Below are 21,664 nucleotides of genomic sequence, written 5' to 3'. Positions count from 1 at the left end.
GGACAATGAGCCAGTCCAACACCCCCTGTTGCAAATCTTGTACAAGGATGGAAATGGGTGCCGCCTGATATCAGGGCCGTTTCTGCCATTAGGCAGGATTAGGCAGCTGCCTAGGGCGGCAAAATGGGGAGGGCGGCAAAAAACATGTGTGCAGCAGCACCAAGTGAAGTGCACTGTGCAAGCGCACCTGCTGCTTGTACTCATGCTGCTGCGCAGTTTAGAGCGCACCGTAGATTAATGGCGTCGCACCCTAGTTTGTGGTGTGTGTGGAACGGGACACACTATGACACTAACAGTGTAAATGTGCGTCCCCAGGGCCGTCAATCTTGTAGCGCGGGATAGCGCTACCAATGACGGCCCTGGGCAACATTTTTGGCCAATCAGTTAGCAGTGCCTCAGCAGCCAGTGATGGTGGCGCACACCACCCTCTCTCTCGGCGTGCGGGGGACGAATTGTGTGTTGGCTGGCGCGCTGCTCTGGTGCCTTGGTGGATAGTGAATTAATTACTAATACTGCTGCCACCTGCCACACAGTCTTGTCCCGACTCCCGGTCCTCTTTTTTTACTGTCTCCAGCACAAGCCTGCAAACAGGCAGCACAGCCGTGGACGTACCATAAGTGACTTTCACCCGAGAGCAGTGCACCGGTGAGTCAGCGGTGTCAGCGAAGGCCGCTGCGAACATGGGTGTAAAAAATATAAATATTTCGGATCATGGATGCAATGTATTAATGTTCACTGTGACTAAGGCCTGTTAATGTTGTATTTGTAAATGAGGCCTGTGAGTCTCCGAGCTCGTCCTCATCGCCCCAGAGTCTGGCCACAACACAGAGAGCTGGGCAGCACTGTGAGGGCGAGGTGAGGTACGGATGGTGGCGCGGGCGGGTCTGTTTGTTGCAGGAGGCCCTGTCTTTGTATTAATGTTCACTAAGGCCTGTTGTAAATGAGGCCTGTGAGTCTCTTTTGGTGGCCACTGCACACCTACTGGCAGATCTATGTCAGGAAGGTGCGGATCGCTGTGTATTGAACTTTGCTGAGTGGGCGTCATGGTCATTGCATCGGCTTGGCAGCGTTTTTTGCTTTTCAAAAAACAAACCCCCAAACCAATGGCTCATGTGCACGATAATTTATCTCGGTGCTTGTTAGTGTCGTTGTTTGACTTTGCTGCCGGGGGGAATACCGTGATTGTCACCCTGCCTCAGATAAGTCACAGTGACCGTTACTATGACCTGGGAGCCTGGTGGCGTTTGGCTGATCATTTATGAGGTTAATGTCAGCAGAGGATGCTGAGGCTGTACTGATGGACCCGTGCTTCCCCCACTTCTAAAACAGGGCAGAGGAGCTGTGACTTTGACAGAGTAGAACACCCTTCCCCGCAGAGCAGAACACCCGTATGTAGTAGACTGGCGCACAACACAGAGAGCTGGGCAGCACTGTGGGGGCGGGGTGAGGTATGGATGGTGGCGCGGGGCGGGTCTGTTTGTTGCAGCAGGCGGGCTAAACGGTACAACAACACATACCTAGGTGTACAAATAAATGTAATACCCCATGGAAAAAAAACGTGTTCCAAAAAAAAAAGTATGAGAAGCGAGTGTACATATTAAGAGGTAGTGTATGTTATAACTACACTACAGTTAGGGAGGGACCGAGTTTTACACTGTTATCCTGAGCGGCTTAAAACTTTACTCGAGGATCCAATTTTAAGTCATCAGACAGTTATGTATACACATGTTTTCAAAGTTTAGCAATATTAGGCTATGTATAATGCTCCCAGAATGTTCTCTCATTTGATGCAAATATTTGCAGAAGCTTGAAAGCAAGATTGAGGATTCTTTGCTTTCAAAATAAAATGTTCATTAAAAAATGAAAGCAAGAAAAAAAACATTTTGCTAAACTACTGCAAAATTTCAGGTACCATTTCTTTGCTACATCATTTAATAACATGTGTTGATGCATGCTAGTATTTCCCAAAAGTATTCGCAATGGAAAATCAGTGTAACCAGTTTCAATAAGATTATGGGAAACAAAAATAAACCAGCATTGGCATGGCCAGTAGGGTCTGAAATTGGAGGTCAGCTTTTTAGTTTTGTCAATGTGTGAATTGTTTTGGCATGGTTTTGGAAAACCTTATTGGTGTGGGAGCTATCAGGTCCTCACCATTATAAAAAACATTGGCAAAATCAAAAATTGTGTTTGGTCTCAAAAAGCACACACTAACAGTTACTGGCACTGAACAAAACTACTTTGTGTGCCAATATGCTCCTCCTTGAGCCAGCCAATAGAGAGAGAGAGACAGAATTTTAATAAACGTAAAAGGTCATGGTCAACGCCAGACCAAATTAGGGGCCCAATTATTAAAGTTTCAGAGGTGCACCCATTGTATATGTCCTTGCATTAAGAGCAGCTATATGGCTTTCGTGAATTCTCAAGCATTTGCAAGAGTAGGACAAGAATTAGTAAATACATTTCCAGCATTTCTCAGTAAGGGAAAAGATTAGAGAAGAGTTGTTGAAAACCCTTAAAACATGCAAGTTAGTTGATTTGCACCGACATAAAGGGGTCTTCTAACCCTGAAAATATTGCTTAACGCTACCTTCAGCCCCAGTATGTTATTCTGCGGAAACATGGTAACATAAGGGGATTGCAAGTATTCAAACACTACTATGGTAGCCCTGGCATAATCAGAGAGGCTATATCAGACCTCTTATATAATGAGATTGCAGCCACAATTTGTCGCTGCACTACATGGCACCAAAGGGACAAGTGGATTTTGTTACAGGACAAGTAGATTTATGAAGCAACCTGTCCCATGGACAAGTAGATATTTTATTAAATACCACACCCCTGCAAATATCATGAACAGTGCTTATTTAGTTATTTAATGTTTGATGTGTTTTATTGTTTAATGTTGAATACAAGTTCTTTTATATTATATCTAATGCATGTATTCTTCTAGCCTGGATGACGGGGGTAATAGAGTGATGGTAGAAAAAGGGAGGGGGCGGCATTTTTCAATTCTCGCCTAGGGCGGCAAAAAACCTAGAAACGGCCCTGCCTTTTATAAGTGTTGACATCCACTTATGGAGAATCCTGTTTGCCAAAGTTAATAAGTCGCTGGATGACAGTGCCAGTGACTGGAAGGGGCTTTCCAAAAAGCGAAACTTCATATATGTAAAGTCATTGCATGTATATAGCGCTTACTGCCCCCAACGAGGCATTGAAGTGATCATTTGTGGGTAACTCAGTACTCCATAATCGAAAGTTAAATCTGTGGTGAATAATTTTTTATAAATAAATATGTTGCTTGATGTTTTAGGCTTGTGCTCTGAGGAAAAATAAGCATTTCCTCCAGGTTCAAGTGGCGGATTAAATTAATAGACGTAATTATGAGTGAGTTATTGCAAGTAGTAAAAACAAAAAAATGAAATAAATAAATAAATAGGGTGGCGGAGGTTTGTTAGTATGAGATTGCAAGGCAAAGTTACACACAGGGAAAAATGTGATTTATGGGACTGAGTTCAGTAGATTAGAAAAAGCTTAGGTGCTGCAGGAATGTTTACTTTGAAGGAGAGTGCATGATTTGTAAGGAGGGGTATGGTAGGATGTAATGGGAATTCACTTACTCAGTCAAGTTACTAGCATCCTCCATTAGTGATGTCCTTTCCTCTTCGCTATGTGAAGGTCACAGTCAACCCGAGAGCTATCCCGGGCTGGCATGATTGGTGCATGATTGGCTAGAAAGGGAATTGGTGTCTGTGCTGACTCTCTCTCAGTCAGAAAAAACTTTCATTGCAAGAGTTCTCGCGATCTGTCAGAGTGAGAGAGCGCTCCAAAGAGCCCCTAAAACGAATGTGTACACTGGAAATGTGTAAAGCAACCCCATCCTTCTGCTGATCTGAATATCGCTTCCTCTAGAACGTAACATACCTTCTGTCTTCTTGTTTTGTGGAGACACGCAGGTCCTAATGTTAAACTAAAATGTGGTGGAAAAAGCACAAACTAGGTATTAGAATTAATGGATGCCGTAATGTCAAGTTGTCGAGAGGAAGTTAACCATCAGAAATAGTGCTTCCACTAGTCATGACCACAATCACCACCTTTGAGTTCATCCAACATGGGGGCATATTAACAATTATATTATCACAGGCTATCTCTGGTATTTATCGCCCTGGTAGTGCGTAATTAACAAAGCGTTACTCCAGGGCGATACAAATTCCAGAGATAGCGAGGTTATCTCCCTTTTGCAGGGAACATCGCTGGTTTTCCAGGGATGTTCCCTGTAAAAGGGCGATAACCTGGTTGATATGACACACAGGGTTGTATCAGCATAATCCACCCCTAAGTTAGGGATGGCAAAGTCAGGATTTTAGCAGACGTTAGAATTTGGCGAAAACAACATGCATTTTCTCCAAAATCTATTGTGTGCTAAAATCATGTGGGCTGCCTTGTAAATATTGCGATGTAAACATCAGCAATATCTGCAAGGTACTCCATCTGGGGTACGCCCAGTAACGCCCACTTTGCATGTCATTGGAGATGCAAAGGGAGGCGTTGGGAAAAAGGGTGCTAACATGCGATTATGCATGTTGGCACTCTCTTGTAAATAGGGCGCTGGTTTTATCTGCGTTTTTTTGTCTTTGTAAGCCAAAAAAGCGGAGATAAAACCCTTGTATATATTCCCCGTGGTAGTTCAGAACGGATCAGGGGCAAAGGAATTCTGCACCCATGCTTCAACTAGACATCTAAGGCAATCTTCTCCTACTAATGCGCAAGCTGCACCTTTTCTGTGTGTGCACGAATGAGAACCAGATGCTACAGCTCCCGACAGTGATATACCTCACCCTACTTATGTGTTTTAACAGCCTGCACTGCTTCCTATGTTATACCAGCGCTGTGCACAAGCCAAGCACTGGGCTAAAGAATGAAGAGTTGGAAGGATTTGTTCAAGAAAGCATTAATGCATTTTTGTACATATTTTAAATTGCACTTTTTTGAACTTACTTCCAGCTGTGTTATTTAGGCATGGGTCCATAAAATCATACGACACATCGGGGCAGGCAGAGCTGTTCTTCCATGTGTTAGCAGCACATAACGCATTTCCTTCAACTACTCCAGTGGCACAGATAAAGTCGTCCGTTTGGTCGTAGTTATGGTTTCCACAAAGACCTTCGAGAAGAAGCAGAAGAAGTTACACGCATTTGCACACACATTAAACCAGCCATTTGCTTGATGGTTAGAGAATTGCGGTTTACCACAGAGTTCGTTCTTGAGGGAAGGTTGCACCGTCACGTACAGTTGCATGATGGGAGAAACCTCAACCTCCAGCTGGACTCCAATTGACATGTCCAAAATGATGGAGGACGTGGACGGTTTGAACATGATCAACGTTCCTATAGAAAAACAAAAGAACACTGTCAGAGGAGACATTTGTACCTATAACAAAAGTGAATACTTGAGCTGACAGATTCTGCTGTGGACAATAGGATACAAGGTAAAGAAAGTCAGCCTTTAAGGGAGATCAAACAAAATGTGTGTGTGTGTTGTTCGGTGTCTCTAAAACCTGCCTAGCCTATATAATTAAGGGCGTGTTATGTATATATATATATATATATATATATATATATATATATATATATATATATATATATTACACAATAACTGACATGGCTTGGCTTTTTGCTTCTTAGACTCCCTCTTACTGCTGATCCCGTTTTTCTTTTAATGTCTGTGTTGTGTTTGGCTTTTTTCAGGTTGTCAATAAAGCGCCGGGACACTCTTCTGAGTAGCCGAGCGCTATAAAAGACATAAATAACATAACATAACATAACATACAAATAACATTGGCCAGGACTATTACATTTGTCAATAATTGTTAGCTGTGTAAGATAAATGAGTGGCAACAATGATTAATTAATATTAAAAAAGATTTAATTCTGACATTTTGACACTGAATTAACATTCCTGACGATCGTCGAAGGGGTAGACATGCATGCGATGTTTCTCTCTACATCTCCTCCATCCGCTTATCTTACTGCTCATATCTTTCGTCTTCATCACCCTCTTTTTACTTTCTCCAGCATGCACTTTCTTGCCTCATTAGGCAAAAGAAAGAGTATCCTACGGCCAGATAGAGCCACAAAAGTTTTTAACACTGCAAACTTCACACCTTTCTAAGTTCATGAAGGTTTGAACAGTTACAACTACACAAACAATCCCAGGGTAAGATTTAGGGGTGCTAACTTTAGTGTACTGTGTGTGGTAGGTCAGTATTTTTTGTTTAGTGAGGTTGTTTTAAGTTTTAAAATAAGTCCCACAACCTGTGGGTGCTCTAAACTGCAAGCGTTTTTCCACTCCCTGCTCTGTTAGAATTCTCCTGTCTTGATCTACATTAGCAAGGCACTAAATAAGCCTGAACCTTATCTGTTTACGTCACCAATCAAAGCAAACAAGCATTGTCAAAACCAAAAGGTCTGGCCTTTACTCAGCTGCAGTACCTCAGGCCATTAATAAATGTACTTCAGAAGTCAGAGCAGCAGCTTGAATCCTTGAAAAAGGCTGCAGTCCATCAATACATTACTAGAGGCCCATCTCGAGTCAAATGCAATGGCTTAAAATGTCTTCTACAAAGCAGCAGTACCTAAATGCAATACTATCAATCAATCAATCAATCAATCAATCAACAATCAATCAGTCAGTATTTCTTAAGCATGACTACTCACCCCTGAGGGTCTCAAGGCACTGGGTGGTGGGGCCTGCAGGTCCGACCGGGAGCTTTGGTTAACCCCTTCCATGCTCATGACGAGCTCAGCTCGTCATGCAGTACACTGCTTGTGTGCTCATGACGAGCTGAGCTCGTCATGAACAATGGATTTCAAGCACTTTCAGCACCAAGCGGGAATTGCTTTAGCATTGATAGTGTTAAGTCAAAGAGCCAGGTCTTGAGATCCTTCCTGAATTGGCTCAGCAACAGTGATAGCCTGAGGTGGAGAGGCAGGGAGTTCCAGGTGTTGGCGGCGAGGTGGGAAAAGGATCTTCCTACAGTCCTGGTCTTGCAGATCTGAGTGGCGGTGGCAAGGGCCAGTGCGGCAGAGCAGAGGTGTCTGGTGGGTACGTGGAATTAAAGGCAGTGGTTAAGGTATGCTGGCCCGGTGTCATGGAGGGCACATGGAGATGTAGCTGCGGTGGAGGATGTTGAGGACCAGTCTGGCTGCTGTGTTTTGAATGTTCTGTTGTTTCCTGAGGAGTTTCTGGGAGATGCCTGCATGGAATGCTTTGAAGCAGTTGAGTCTGCTGATGAGTGTGCGGGAGACCATTTTTCTGGCCTCAGTTGGAATCCATCTGAAGGACTTTCAAATCAGGTGAAGAGTGTGGAAGCCTGATGAGGAGACGGAGTGGGTCAGTATGATGCTGAGGATGCGTGTGTGGTCCATGGTGAGTGTTTGGTGGTTCCTAACGTGGCGGTCCACCAGGAGTCATACTAAGTGAAGGTGTTAGGCCCCAGGATGAGGACTTCAGGCTTCTCTGAGTTGAGCTTCAGGCAGCTGTTTCCCACCCAGGTGGCAGCTGCCTTCATCCCTATCGTGGAAGTTGTTACCGGCTATCATGGGCTCGTTGGTGAGGAAGAGGATCAGCTGGGTGTCGATGGTGTAGGAGACGATGTGCAGTCTGTGGTTCCTGACTATGGCTACAAGCGAGGCCATGCAGATGATAAAGAGGGTGGGGCTCAGGGAAGAGCCCTGAGGGACTTCGCAAACACATGGCATGGCATGGCTTTTGTAGTTCGGACTGGACTGTTCCCATGGGGCACAGGGTCAGTGCTGATTTGCATATCGCCATTGTCTAACCCAGGGTGGTGTGGAGTGGAAAAACGATGGATTTGGGCCCAGATCTTTGGACTGGGGTGAATGTGTGACATTGATCCACATTCTGTCCATCACTGTTGTGTTTGCAATTACCGCTCTAAGTGTACTGGGGATGCTCAGACGTGAGTCCCAGGCACTCCACACCACTGGAGTCAAGCTAGCCGGGCTGATGAGAGGTGTTACCTCGAAACCGGGCCAGTCCTCGGATGCTTGTTTCCGTTCTGGGAAGGACATGGCTTTTGTAGTTCGGACTGGACTGTTCCCATGGGGCACAGGGTCAGTGCTGATTTGCATATCGCCATTGTCTAACCCAGGGTGGTGTGGAGTGGAAAAACGATGGATTTGGGCCCAGATCTTTGGACTGGGGTGAATGTGTGACATTGATCCACATTCTGTCCATCACTGTTGTGTTTGCAATTACCACTCTAAGTGTACTGGGGATGCTCAGACGTGAGTCCCAGGCACTCCACACCACTGGAGTCAAGCTAGCCGGGCTGATGAGAGGTGTTACCTCGAAACCGGTCCGGTCCTCGGATGCTTGTTTCCGTTCTGGGAAGGACATGGCTTTTGTAGTTCGGACTGGACTGTTCCCATGGGGCACAGGGTCAGTGCTGATTTGCATATCGCCATTGTCTAACCCAGGGTGGTGTGGAGTGGAAAAACGATGGATTTGGGCCCAGATCTTTGGACTGGGGTGAATGTGTGACATTGATCCACATTCTGTCCATCACTGTTGTGTTTGCAATTACCGCTCTGAGGGACTTCGCAGCAGATCTCTGTGGGTTTTTAGAGGAAAGGTGGTAGTCTGAGTTGCTGTGCTCTACCGGTGAGGAAGGGACAGATCCAGTCAAGGGCTTTGTTATGGATGATGGCATCATGGAGTCTCATGCTTAGGGTGTGGTGGGAGACCGTGTCAAAGGCAGATGAGAGGTCCAGGATAATGAGGGCTGCTGTTTCTCCCCGGTCAAGGAGGGAGTGGATGTCATTGGTGGTGGCGAGGAGGGCGGTCTCGGTCGTGTGGTTGCTTCTGACGCCGGATTGAGAGGAGTCCAGGATGTGCTTCGCAGTGAAACAACTGGCTTTCTTAGAGTGTTGCTTGTCTGGTGCTCACTTGAGGGGCACTAACGCGTCAGAGCAGTTGAAGATCTAAAAGTGGAGGTTGCGTGCTGAGGTATTGGTGTCTGTGGATGTGGTTGTGCTGAGGGAGGCAGTGAGATGTTTTTCAGTAACCTTGTTTCAGTTATGGCGGGGGCGGTGGGTGCAGTGGTGTATGGTGGGTTTGGTAGATGTTCCTCTTGAGTCAAAGCAACAGCTTTAAAAGCCTCTAACAAGGTTACAGTGCCACAAGAAAATACTAGATGTCCATCAAAAGTCATAGCCAACTGTGTTAAGTCTTTTCAAACCATCAGCACCATAAATTGCTACAAGATGCCGCTCATGGGTCAGACTCAAGTGATTCAAATGTCCATATAGCTAAGGGTGTGTTGTGTCAACGTAAAACAATTACATATATACTTTTGCTGCTCTGATGTTGCCGTTTTTTGCTACAGGAGTCAATATTTCAACTTTCAATTAATGTCTTGATTACAATGGAACACTTGAGATAACCACATATTATACATCGGTCCTAGCAGTCACTGATAAATTCAAGTGCCTTCAATCACATTCTTAGCAAACATTTTTTTCACTGCTATGCATGGGTGCCACTAAATTGCATTTGGTTATACTAAAGGCAGCCTGTGCACATTCACTGCCTTATCCTACGGGAGAAAGAAACAAACTGTCAGTTGAGAAAACCAAAAAATAAAAAAATTTGACAAAAGGTACTCTTAGTCACATATATGTATCTATTGTTACTGTGATTTTTTTCTTGAGGCTTGCAGGTCAGCCACAAACCCGCAGAACCTCAATTTGTTACTTAATGTCCCTCTCGAGTCAGATGTCAAAACCTGAAAAGACTTCCATAAAGCTGCAGTACTTCAAATGTTGACTAAGTGTCCCTCTCAAATACGGTTTAAAAGCCTGAACATTCTTTCACAAAGTTGTGGTGACTGGGTGTCCTCGAGTCAGTTGCAAAAGTCTGAGAATTATGTCACAAAGTTGCAGTACTTTAAGTGGTTATTAGGCGTGCCTCTCTGGTCAGATCGAAATGAAGTCTTCACAAACCTACAGTACCACAAGTCGATATTAGGTGTCCCTTTTGAGTTAGATGGAACTGCATCAAAAGTCCTTCACAAAGCTGTTGGGGTGTGGTTTCTACATACAAAATGTACATGCTCACGTTTGTGCTCCAATAAAGTGTTCTTCTTTTCTACAGGATGAATGCCTTTGCCAAAACTGGTTTACTATGATGATTGCAACTTTCAGTATATGGTTTGACTGATATGGAACTATTAGGGTGACACCCTAGTATACATAGATACTAAGTATACCAATTTGTTTTTAGAAAAGTGGTGTTTGAGTTGCACTAGACATGTGTGCCGGTAAACTCCAGTAAACTCAAATTGATCTTACTAAAGCCTGGTAAAGGCTGAACTGTGCTGATCCATGGTCTGTTTTGTGTTTTGCAATAGGCAGAAGAAAGGCTCTTTTATATACATTTATGTTTTTTAAATATGCCAAATCTATTTTATGATGATGAGATGATAGTGCGGCTCCCAATACATTTTGTGACTGTTATTGAATTGGAAATTACAACTTATTATAGATCGGTACTAGCAGTTACTTGTAAATGCAAGTGTTTTCAAATTTCTAACCTTGCAGATCAATTTTTTAGGCAAATATTTTCATGTCCACAGTAAAACACAGTCACCGAACTTGAAGCTATCCCATGGCTGAAGAGTGCTGAATAATGTTCTTATACTGTGGGCTGTGGTGGTGGAAAGCATAATTTCAGCGACATTTGAACACACCAATAAAAAATGCTGAGTGAAAGCCCCTCTGTGAATTTTTGTATTTTATTTTTACTTTAGAAATCATTTTCCTGTTTACCTATATATTTATTTGACCCTTGATACTATGTTTTGAAAAATTGCATTAAGTATTCTACTGACAGTGACAGCGGGCACAGGTATATTAGCACTAAGAAGCTGAAATAAATATTTACATTAGATCAGCTATTTCCTTCTCACTTTTTGTTGAGCGTGTTGCCACCTACAATTTGCAATACCATATTTTATGTTTGGCGAAAAGAAATGAAGAGAAGAATGGAAAGAAATGTAATTATCTGGTATGAATCAAAACAAGAGGGCACGCACTGCTTATGTTCACTGTTAAGAGAATTCTTGTAACCATGGGAAATATTGACTGTATTAGATTTATTTATTTAGGTTTTTTATAGCGCTGGCTAGACTCAGAGGTATCAGAGCGATTTACATGAGCAGGAGCAGTCACCAAAAAAACAATAGTTCAGAGCAAAAAACGACAGTTAAGATCAAGCACATCTCTCCATTAAGTAAGGGGAGGTAGGATTCTGGATGATTCACAGGATTATATACATTTGAATAATAAAATGGAGGTAATGACTCAGAGCAGACAAAAGAGTATAAACAGGGAGAACACATTAAAGAGGTAGGGGGTAGGTGTAGGAGAGGGGGGGTGGAAAGCAAATGGACAAAAAACAAACAAACTGGGGAGAGTGCCCTCAAACAGATAACAACACAGAAGTTAGAGCTGCTAGGATAGATGAGAGACCAGGGTGAGTGAAGGCCGGGGTACACAAAAGGAAGAGTAAGAGGGAGAGTGAAAAGTAAAACAGGTTAGCAGACAGATAACCAATACAGGGCAAACGGATCGCCAGGTCAGAAATTAAATTATAGACTCAAATATTTGTTGATTAGGTGACATTTTAGGTCTTTTTTAAAGCTGAGGTAGGAGGGGTTGCAGAGCAGGTCCCTCGGGAGGGCATTCCAGATGCTCAGAGCATTTCCAGAGATGAAGCAAGTTTGAGTGGATTTCTTTTTAAAAAAGGGGGGACGAGGAGGTGTGCCGTGGAGCTTCTCATCAGTCCAGAGCAGCCTGCTTTTTTGAGTTTGTTTGTTAGGTACTACGGGGGTTGTGAGTGAAAAGCTTTGTGTGTGATGCAGGCAGTCTTATTAAATCACCTTCCTTTGATGGACAGCCAATTTAGGGATTTGAGGGCAGGTGTGATGTGGACAAATCATTTACAGTCGGTAATGAGCCTAGCCGCCAAGTTTAGAACAGATTTAAGGGGGGCTCGGTGGACTTTAGGAGTTCCAGTGAGGATAGCATTGGCGTAGTGAAAATTTGGAGAGGACTAGTGAATGTATGACCCATTTGAAGTCGTCTTGAGGGATGTAGGGTTTGTTTTTATTGAGTTGTCTGAGAGAATGAAACCCAGGGATTTTACCGAGTTAGATAAGGTGAGCGGACAGCTGAGGGCATTAAGGTTCGAGATCCAGCCTTGGATGGGGAGACAGTTGCTTTTTGGAGGGAAAAAATAATTTCCGCTTTGTTAGGGTTCAGTTTAAGATGGCTAGAGTAAAACTAGGACTGAATCTTGCTTAGAGTGTTGTTTAAATGAAGTACATCAGTATGGGATTTGATATTATAGTAGAGTTGGGTGTCATCAGTATAGAGGTGATAGTTGATCCCAGCTTGTTGCAAAATGAGAGTAAGGGGTTCCATAAAGAGGTTGAAGAGGGGGAGAGAATTGAGTCCTGGGGGACATCCAGGGAGACAGGGGTAGGATTGGAGAGGCATGATTTTTATTTGCTGTGTTCTAGGCTGGAGGTAGCAAGTGAATGATTTAAGGGCCAATCCATTTAGGCTAGAGTGAGCTTTAAGCGATTACAGTGAGGAAGTATGATTCACTGTATCAAATGCCGCAGAAAGGTTGAGGAGGATAAGAAGGCAAGTCTCTCCATTGTCTAGGGAGCGGTGAATGTCATCAACAATGTTCAGCATGGCGGTTTCTGAGCGACACCCTTTCCTGAAACCAGATTGTGAGGAGACAAGTAAGTTGAATTTGCCTTTGTGGTTGTCCAGTTAAAGTAATGCACATTTCTCCAGGGTTTTAGCTAGAGGTGGGAGGTTGGAGATTGGAAGGAGGTTGCTAGGATCATTAGGGTCAGTATTAAGGTTTTTAAGAATGGCAGTGATTTGCCTGAGTTGGAGGGAGTCGGGAACACATCCAGTAGGAAAATAGGTGTTAATGATTTTTGTCCAACATGGGGCAATGATGTGGTTAAGGATATGAACTAGGCTAGATTGGAGTGGGTCTTTGGTGTGCCAGGTCCGCTTTAATTTCGCAATGATATTAAAGATTTCGAGCTCAGTCACAGGATAGAAATTAGACCAGGAGGCGCTATTTTTCAGTTGTAAGTTGGGAAGGATGTTCCCAGAAATAGTTGGAATAGTTGGATTAGGCGGGAGGGATGGTCCAGAAAAAGGAGGTACAGCTATAGAAATTTAGGGAATAGGCAGGGCTAGAGTTTGTGGGAAGGATTGATCAATCTTAGCATTTTTTTCCGAGAAGAAGTTGGCAATTTCCTCACATCTTTTGATTGAGGTCGTCGGCTCTGGAGGAGCAGAAAAGGTTTGTTTTCTGACAATGTTAAATAGTTCTCTGGGCCTGTTTTTGGCATGATCACGTTGGGCACGAAAGAAGGATGCCTTTTCATTGAAAATGTGCTTCTTATATGTTGATATTGCAGATCTGAGGAGGGCAATATGAGAGGGCGAGGGGTCCAAGCATTTTGTAAAATGTCTTCCTCCGGCGCAGGAGCTGGGTGGGAGCTCCCTAATGGTTCTAGCAGGGGTCCACTGCGTAAGTCATGTAATGTTCTTATTAGATGTTAATAGTGATGTCACACCTGTAGTGTAATACAAAACTTTTGAACATATTTGTACATTGGTATTGCAGACTTCCATGTATTTAATGGAGACTATGACCCTGGGGAAAAATGCAAGTGTTCTGTTTAATCATGATTTCACGGACACGTTAAAAAATCCTTCTTTTTAGTGCTGAAGAGAAAAGCTCCCCAAAATGTACAGCCTCCACCTTCACCTATGGTAAAGAAGTAGGCAGTGACATAGTGACTGACTCTGCATAGAACTCAGTACTTCTTTGTTCTTGTTGGTTAAATCAACTTCACAAAAAATGTTGACAAGTATATCACTGTTCTTTCCTGTTCATCTAAAAATTTCTCCGAAATGAGGAAGGCTGAGGAGCCAATAAGAGACCCTGTATATTTTGCGGAGGTGGCTCCTTGTCAGGGGCTTCAGAACACAGCTCCCCTGTCACCTGTCAAGTCTAACATTTCTGATATGTTTAGTCTTTAATGATGCATAGAGCTTTAAGGGATTAAGTGATGATGTTGGATTTGACAGATATTTACTGAGTTATGTAGAAATGTAATTAACACTTTGAAGTAGCAATGTCCAATTTTCATATGAGAAGGCATTTGCTTTAAAATGGAGGCAGGTTTGGGTGTCCATGTATCTTGCTCTTGTTCTTTTCCTCTTCCCAATCATTGTTCTGCTACAAACCATTTCTTCTGTTGTTTCCACGGAGCATCGGATGAATGTCATCAAAGGTTCAAAATGACTATTGCAATAGAAAGTGTGTATTGTGAATAAAGCTTCCATCGTGTTACTTAAGTACTATATTCAAGGACATCTGCTTAAAGTTCAGCTGTAGAGGTGTTTGTGTTAATTCTATAAGCCATTGTTGATCAATGTTTCATTTTGTGCTGACCATCTCTGGAGTGCAGTTGCTGAGAAAGTAGGTGGAAGATTTCTCTTACCTTTAGAAATGGGTTTGTGTGAAATAATTACATTGTTTTAAAATATCACGTTGCTGTTTCTGATTTGCCAATGCCATTCTAACCCTGATGATAACATGCTACATCTGCAGAACCTTTTAATAGAATATGAGATTTGTGTCTAAACAATATTAGGCATTGCAATAAGTGGGCTCATTTTGATTTCCTGGGGGGCTATTCTGTTTCTGAAGTGGCTTGATGCTGATGGGTGAGTGTTTACTTCTTTCCTGAGACCTTGTCTATTTGTCTTGCGTTTTTTCTTATGGGATGTTGTCAGTACTCTTTGTGATTTAGACTCTCGGAGTTTGCCTAGATTTGACTGATTAGGGTAATGTTTTATTAGTCTGAAATTAAGCCTTAATGGAATTTTCATGCATTTTTCTCTACCTTATTTACTATACTCTCTGTAATAAATCAATTGTTGCCTCACTTTTGATCTACAACTCAGTTACTAGTGCTTTCTCAATTATTATGTACTTCTCTGCTAAAACATATGATATTTCTTGAGGAGTGTAGTTGTTAACCACTAGATTTATTGGAAAATCTGGAGCCAGACTAATTGGGTAAGATATTGGGGTAATCAGAATATTGGAGTTCAGATTATTATAGGGGTTTGGCTCCCACAGGTGGATGTCTGGATTGCGCATGTCTGAGGGACATAGTTCAACTACGCTCCACTCACACAGACACAAACCAATTTATTTAGCAGACATAATGAGCGTTCTTCAGGCAGCACAAAGTGTCTGCTAAAATGTAGCTGCCAGGGCAAAGATCAGTGCATTCCTGAGGTCAATGAAAAGATACACAAAGCTCTGTGCCAGCTTCTGATAGGGCTGTGTTCCAGTCCTCTCAAGAAGCTGGGAAAGAGATTGAGGTGGATCTTTACCTTTTTAACCCTGCTCTTGCTGCTCTGGCTGATTCTCATTAGGAATTATGGCCTGCTGGTTCCCATGTCCAGCACTAGATTCCTGCTCTGCTGCGAAAGAAGCAAGGTCATTACAACAAATGTTGAATTTTTGTTCATGTATGGATGTGTTTGGGAGTCTGATTGGGAGGGAATAAAAGTGAATAGGATTGAGTGAAAGTGTGTTCACAGGTTTCAATGAAAGTGAATCTGAGTAGGAGTGTGTGTGAATACGTGGAAGTGACTACTAAGGAGTGTGAGTGTGTCAGAAGGAGTTATAAATGGAGATTGTAAGAGCAAGTGAAAGTGAGTCAGGGGTGTAGGTATCAATGATGCAGCAGGTCCCATTGTTTCATGGCCCAGAGTCAAATAGTGTGAATGGATGAGTGTGCTCAAGTGTGCTGTGAGAATGAGAACCCGTGAGTATGAGCATGTGTGTGCAAGTAACAATGATGTGGAGTGAGTATTAGTCAGAAGGAGTTCAAAACATACATTTTTCAGTGGCAGCTTATGCTGCGGGCTTTTTCCGCCTGTCGCACAAGCTGTTATTGGAAAATGTATGTTTTTGACTGGCCTTAGGGCGGTCGGATCCAAATTGTGCAGACAGGACCGCCGACCTTTGGTCCGGTGGTCCCAGTCCATTACGGTGTCGTCTGCCCGTCGTCATAATGATGCCCAGTGTTGTTTCCATAACGACAGAGCTAATCTATAAAATGAGTTTATCATGTTATTTAATTTCCGTGCAGTTGTGTGAGAAATTCTTACCGTCTGAGTAGGGAAACATGGCAGGAGTTGCATTGATGAAGACATTGCCATAAATATCGATTTGAAACACCTGTTAGGAGTAGAAGAGCTGTCAGTTACCAGGCAATAAAGGAGCTCCATATATTCGATTTTAACTCAATAAGTTAATTTTCCTAGTTTATTTTTGAATGATTAGATAATGCCCCCGACAGACTAACCCATCTCTATAAATTATATAAAGCGATATGAAACATAGCAAAGGTGTGAAGCACAATACTAATATATACAAGAGAAAAGAAAATGGCCACATGAAATATGGACAGGGGGGTAGGATAATCACAATTGTTGAGGGGGAATCTGCAGGTTTCAGCAACACATACGTGGGAAAGGATGAAGTTCATACTTCAAAGTGTACAGTAAGCTGAATAAGATGGCCACAAAAAAAATCGATCATTCAAAATGTTATCCTTGCGAAAGTGGAAACAACACAATCCATGAAATGTTTTGGCTGTTGAAAATTGTCGGTTGCAGTTACCATTAATGTGAATTCAAATATCGTCATGTAAGAATAGAAGAATTAAATCTACTTAGAAGAAACAAGATGAATTATTGAAATGACTTTTCAATTGAGTGCCCACAAAGGTAGCACTGTTTAATGCCACATATCTTGTACCTTGTTGGGTAATACAAGTAGCTTGAGAACACCTAATCACTAGACAATATTAGTTTTGATTACCCAACATAGGGGTCGATTAGGATGGTTGAAGGACCGCCACCGCCAGCCACGCGGTGGTGGTCCTTCCGTCCGCTGACTGTGAGTTTCTCCCTGCCAAATTAGGATGGCGGGTGGAATCGTTTCCATCACTTGTCCCCCCAGAAGCAATCATTCAGATTGCCTGGCGGACGTTCCAGGGACCATAAAATGGTGATGGTGTCTATCAGGCACCATCCACCAAATTATGATGAGGGAAATTTCAGGCATTTCCATGGCAGCGCCGCCATGGAAAGGCATGTGGGGATTACTTAGGGGGGCCTGTTGCAGGCCCCCATGTGTTGGGGAGAGGTGAGGGTGCACCTGGAGGGTACCCATGGAACCCCCTATATTTCACAGCACTACCTGGCGGGCACCATGTGGTGCCTGCCAGGCAGTGCAGTGAAATGCTCAACATGGTTTTTGCAACACGGCGGGTTCTGCTGTGAGCAGCATCCGCCGCAATGTTAAAAACAAAAATGCAACCGTCATGGTGGTGGTCGCATCCTGATTTGGTATGCGGGACCGCCACATGTATTGCAGACTGTCCCGGTTTACCACAGGATGGCAGACAGACTCAAGTCTGTCCACCATCCTAATGATCCCCAAAGTGTTAGAAGTATATTCATAACATGTGTACAGGTGCTTTGAGTAATTACAATGAAGTAAAATTTTAAATTGCTCATGTTTGCAATTTGTTTCCTCAAGTGCGAGTCTGACCCTGTCATGCCACCTTGTTGGTTTTTCTTTTTTTGCTGATCATAATCGCTTGACACTGATCACAACCACCCATTGTTTTGCAATATCAATAGCAAAAACTGTGATCTTTAATGGATTCAGGCTCCTATCTTGGAAAAAAGATGTTTCCACTCCATTTCTACGACTTCACTCAGCCTTTCTTCCCTCTCGTTCTTCAGTGACCATTTGTATTCTTCTGTCCAGCTTCACTTATTTTTTCCTGAATCACTACCAAGTCTAAACCAATGCTCTTCCACAAACATTGGGCTGCCCATTTGAGGAAAAACAGCTTGAGAAGTAAATTGCTGGAGATTCGGAGAATATCTTATGTCTTCTTCACAGCCGCCCACTACAAAATCCCTATGCCTGTAGGATGATAGCTGAGCAGAGGCAGGATGCACAATTGTAGCTGCCCTTGGTCATCATCCTATTGAGAAGCATGCAGTCAGGTGCCCTGTCTCGGCCTTTGTTCTGATAGGCACTCCGTGAGCCATCGAAATCTGCCACACCACATCTAGCACCACCACTTTCAGACAAACAGCACAACATGTTTGATTCTAGATGATTTAGAGGCAGTGTCATCCAGTGCAACGAGACGCCAGGCTAATTTGACTTCATTATCAGACTCCACATAAACAATTCTCCAAAAATGATACCTAATTACATGGGGTTTTATTTCCACACAATCTGTAAATGATCACCTGTGTTAGACAAGAATTTTGTTATGTTTTTTAACAAGCCTGACTTAAGTTTATTCTTCAATTTGCAAGAGGGAAATCATGATACGATGTGCCACAAAGGTTTCTTCTATAAGTAGTTACCAGCAGCTAATACACATAGCCCTTTGTAGGAAGTCCCACCACTCCCTGAGCACAGCAATTAATTCACATGTGAGCAAACACTTATCTTTATTTCTCATGATCAGTTAATTGGTAAAGTATATTAACCTCTACTTATGGGCGTAACAGTAAATAGGTGTGTAGTGGAGCGTTGTTGTGAAACTTTCTCCAGGGGAAATGGAGCTCCTAAATTCCGGATTGTGCCAAGCCAAGAAGAAGAAGTCTCCCTTGAAAATCTTGCCAGGATGAAAGGTTTGCCAATGTATTTGAACTCTCTCTAGCACATGAAGGATGCAATAGTGTCTGCCGTTAGCATGAAGTACAGGGAATTCGTGGCAGTACTGGATGGACTGGGCAAACTACCAGCCAAAAAGTGAATTACTGCACTTCAATCCATAAGCATGAACATTTAAAGAAATTGCGTCATCATTCCTTTGACACAACCAGGCAACTTAAAATGAGAAGTTGGTGATACAGGGGGCATGGTCAGGCAAGATGGATGCCTAGATGTGTTTCCCCTAAGCTCCGCTGACACGCACATTATCCTACATTATCCTGTATTGCATACATATCTCATTGCTGCACCGGGGCTGGGTGTTCCCAGGTCGGCCCCCACCAAGCAGCAGGGTCTGGGGGTGACTGGATCTCCGCACCGCGAGGGCGCAGAGAAGGTGGAGCATAACAAAGGCCTGCTGGCCTGTACGAGGCACTTGCTGTGAGGCAGAGCTGCTGCGGTGGCCACTGGCCGCTAAAGAAGAATCAGAGTGGTGCCCCCCTGGTGGATCGGAGCTCGGAAGGAGAACAGAAAGACTAATGGCAGCTTCCATAAGTGGAGAGCTAGAGTGGAGCCTGAAAAAGAGGAGGCGCCGCATGTCACGGTGGTACTTGAGCCCCGGGTGGCCGCTGAAGGCAACTGGCACCTTAGGACTGTGAACACAGGCAGGTGGGGCCGTCAGTCGAAGCTTAAATTTGGCAGAATGGGACTTGAAGAGATGGTGTACACTGCCTGAGTTGGGCCCTGCTCTGACTGCAATCAATTGCCTGATGCGAAAGAAGAACACACAAACAAAGGTAACTAGGCCACGACTGGAGCCTGGTGTCATCCACACACCTGTTTTAAATTAGGGTGGCCAGAGCTGACTCCTGGTTATAGGTCCTGTTGAGGAAAGTATTGTGACTTTTGGCGGTGCCCCTGAGGTGGGGATACAGTGTTGTGGCCGGGGCAGCTATGGGAACCCCCTACCTGTATTGAGTACTGTGCTGTGCCGGTGCACCTAGAGGGTCCTGGTTGTGGGTGGCCGTAGACCACAGAATATCTGCTGGGTCCTAAGCATTGGAGGCTCAACATAGCGAAAGATAAAATGACAAAGACAGTTCATACTACCAAAATAGATAACTATCCTCAGCCCCTGCAAACAGATGGTGCGGATGGTGGTGTGGCACAGAACAGAGGGCTCGACAATGCCAGAGATACTGGCTAAAATAAGGAGTTCTGGAAGTAGGTTTGCTCTGCGTAGACTCCTGAAAGAAACATACAAACTCTTTAGACCGAGGGGGTCACTCTAAAGAAGACAGTGTCGGAACTACAGACATCATCAATATGCATGGACGCGCGCTGGAGGACACAGAAGGGCGTTGCAGGAGAAATACCCTTCATTTTGTGGGATTTCACAAGAAGCTGGAGGGGCAATCTATGGAACTATTTCTGGAGGACTGGATCGACAGCCCAAAAAACTCTCTAATTTTTAACAATTAAATGGGAGCACAGGAAATTAACTCCACCACCCAGGCCTAGTGTGCAGCCACATTCTGTCATAGCAGGACTGTTTAATTTTAGAGACAGAGATGCAATCCTGCAATATGTTCAGGCGCAGAGTACATCTCCGTTTGAAAGCTGGAGCATAATGGTATTCCTGGACTATACTCGTGAAGTGTAGGACCTTTGGAGATACTTTTGGGCTAATAAAAAACGGCTACGAGACAGGGGTGTGCGATACAGCCTCATGTTCCCAGCAAAACCTAGGACCCAGCATGGTAGGAAGGCATATTTTTCATGAGCCCTAGTGAGGCAAATGCTTGGCTGGTTCTCTGGGTGAATAGCCTCAGCAGTAATGGAATGTACTTATTGTAATCATTTGATATGTCATGAGTATGTGGCATGGAATAGTATGGCACACAATTAAATTGTGATATTCACTACTATTACAATGTATGGGAAGTACAAAGGCCTAGGATAATCTGGGACTGAGATATATAAAGTGTGCAGATTGACATAATACAAATTGCAGGTTTGGATGCACCTGTATTTTTTTCTTTCCTAAAAAGCGACATCCCACCAGGGTATTTGGATGGCAGCTCCCGCCAACACGTGTGCACCAACTCAATTTCGAGTTTACCCAGGAGACCTCTCTGAGGGAGTGGGGGAGGGGGATAAGTTTTAGGGGAATGTCTCTGCCATGATTGGGATGGTGGAGTGGGTGGAGGGCGGAAACGGGAAAATTGCAGAAAACATGGTTAGTAACATGGTGACAAAGGTATCATGTAAAATGTGCAAAGAGCACGGAAGTAAACAACAAGTATATTTCAGTAAGTTGGATACATCATGGATACTAGGACATGAAACACCAGAACCCTGACACTCATGACCTGGAATGTAAGGGGCCTGAAAAATCCGCAGACAATTCGGAAAGCTCTTGCATACTTAGATCGTCACAAAGTGGATATAGCCTGCATTCAGGAAACCTACCTCACTGATTCAACAGAGGGCAGAATAGGCATGAGATGGGTGGCATACAGCATAGCATCTTCATATTATGCAAGAGGAGTATTAATCGTTATTAAGCATGGGACACCATTTACACTGCTCAGCTCAGCCACTGACAACCAGGGGCGATACATAATTCTTTAGGATAACTTTGGAGAGACGGTTATGACTCTTGTTAACACATACGGGCTGAATACGGACGACCCAGCCTTCTTTATACAAATTTGGGCCACATTGCATGCATTGCCCCTGTCAGTAATTATCTGGGGCGTGGGGATCA

Source organism: Lissotriton helveticus, chromosome 3_1 (assembly GCF_964261635.1).
Source record: "Lissotriton helveticus chromosome 3_1, aLisHel1.1, whole genome shotgun sequence".
NCBI classification, from domain to species: domain Eukaryota; kingdom Metazoa; phylum Chordata; class Amphibia; order Caudata; family Salamandridae; genus Lissotriton; species Lissotriton helveticus.
Note: the sequence above shows the minus strand (reverse complement) of the source record.